This window comes from Choristoneura fumiferana, chromosome 13 (genome assembly GCF_025370935.1).
Source record: "Choristoneura fumiferana chromosome 13, NRCan_CFum_1, whole genome shotgun sequence".
Classification (NCBI taxonomy): domain Eukaryota; kingdom Metazoa; phylum Arthropoda; class Insecta; order Lepidoptera; family Tortricidae; genus Choristoneura; species Choristoneura fumiferana.
The window spans coordinates 1,949,653-1,952,215 of NC_133484.1; positions in this window are offsets into that span (position 1 = coordinate 1,949,653).

Sequence of the window (2,563 nt, forward strand, 5' to 3'; positions counted from 1 at the left end):
GAATAAAGATAATTAATTTAAATTATGCGATTAATAAAGTACGCGTTAAAGGTTTTTTACTTATGATGCCTTTTTAAAGTTCTTAATTAAAGTATTTTTGATTAATACATTTTCGCAGACAACAGCTAGTTAAACATAAATCTCAGGTTTATTTTCTCAAACAATACGTTATTTGACTATTTTTTATAATGTTTTATAAATTAAAACTTCACAAATTTCACAATGCCTGTTATCGATAGAGAAACAATTTTTAAGATATCTTTACAAATAAAAAAGTTATAAAGGTTTAAAATTCAAGATAAGACAGAGAAAGATATACTTGCATGTGACGTCACACGCAAATAGCGCCATACTTGCTGCATAGAGAAAAGCGTTTGAGAACGACACAGGTATGTAGATTTGTAAAAAAAAACACTATAAATCCAATTTTCAACCGATTAAGTTTTCTTTTCGCTTAACACTAAGGCATGTATAAGGCATGGCAAATCCAGAAGTTGTCAAATACCGTATTAACAATTATTAAAAATAAAATGCAACCCTATCGCAAATACAATTTCGTAAAGGCATTATGTATTGTCATCATAATCATCCATCCATGTCTTGTACCAGTATTATATTTCGGGGAAAAACCTCAGTATATCTGTTTAGATAAGTATTAGCCTAATTACTTTACCGGAATAAAAAAAACAGGCAACATAATCTTATCTATGCCTACTTAAGCACTTGGTTTATTCATTTTTCTCGGGTGATAACGAAATTTTGGATTCATATTCTACACACATAATTTTAAAAATCATAATAATTTTTTCGTGCCAAATTATGTAATTTTTTAACGTTTTAAAATTATAATTCCATGACTCTTGAAAAAATACCCTATTTAGTCTTGAAAATAAACTTCGTTTTCAATTAACTGTAAAATTAGGTTTTTAATTGCTTTGAAACAAATAAATAATTACGTTTACCTTTACTTGCCCGAATTTCATTTGCTCGAATTTCACTTGCCATACCAACGTTTGCAATAAAATATATAGAACCGTGCTGTTTTCAGAATGTTTTTAAATGTCATCATATGGAACGCAGTACGTTAGGTTACGTTAGTTTAATATCAACTCTGAGGAAATTACTATTTCAGAAATAAATTACTTTATGGCAAATGAAAATTCTAGAAAACGATACATTCGGGCATATGAAATTCGGGCAAACGATAGAGAACCAAAGCATTAATCAGTTAAGTTAGCAAATAAGGGACGTCAGAGGTAGCAGGTACTGCAATTAAAAATCTATTGGAGAGTCGTATTTTGACAACTCATAAAAAGGACGTCAATTAATTGGTAATGTCATTGACTTTATATTACACCTCCCTTTTATTTTTTACTATTTTTTTATAAAATAAAATTGAATTACTAGCACATGCCACAGCTTATATAAATAAAAGAAGTTCTTAAACAAAACCTACCCGCGACAGCTGCTTGTGACGCCGGCCTATTTGAATTTTGATGAGTGTATCCCCCGCATTGACGTTTCAGATGTGAACCCTCTGTGATTTATCTAATTCCTATTCTGTATTAATCTTGAAGGAAAAAACAAAAGAAGGCTGCAAGTAATAAAAGGAGAGATATGTTCAGTACGGGTGAAAGAATGTTTTAACCCAGAAGAGAACTAGATAATAATATACCAACTTAAGTTGACTTCGGAAACATTTACGTCTTTCAGCTTTAAAATAAAATACCTACCGCTTCTCATGAAAATATGCTAACTCCATTTTCAACATTGCTTTTTTTTAATACAATCATGTAAGTCAATTTGAAAGTTCAACTTTAGCGACATATTCATTTGATAGGAACTTGTTTTAAAATTGATAGACCACTTATTTGGCTGATGGTACATAGTAGGTATGCTTCGGTTTTAGCAAATCTGAACTAAAATTGAAAATTAAAATCGATTTTTCTAGAGAAATGTTTCCAAAGAGTCAAAAATCTTACACTATTTTTCACTTCTTCTCTACCGAATACGTGCTACATAAATCAACAAATTTAAAAGTAACAAAGGCGTCACAATTTCATAAAATATTTCAAAGGAAGATTTATATTTCACAAATCCTCTTATTCCAAAGACAAGCAACAAATTGACAAAAACACAAGATGGCAGCCGCAGTACTCCTTATATAATATATGTATAAAATCGAAGCATGTAATTACTTGGGAGGAGGAACGTCCGTCCGTCCGTCAGTGCCCAGAGCTGCGCGCGCGCTGATGCGCTTATTGGAGGAGGATCTAGAGGCGATACCCGCTGATATAGGACTAGTCTTGATACATCGATCGTGACGTTTTGGTACTTGCTTAAAATAAGCAATAAATAAGTTTAAAATAACCGTGCTTGTAATGTGAACAAATCTTGAAATTCGATTTACCTCATTCCTGTAGACAATCCAGCCAAACAGGGTAGGTGTACTCGTATATACTTAACAGAAATGATTGATTAATGTTTTTTTTGTAGATTAGGTTTTTTTAAAAAAAACTTTTCTTTTTAACAGTAGGTAAAAGTACAAACACAGACCACACTA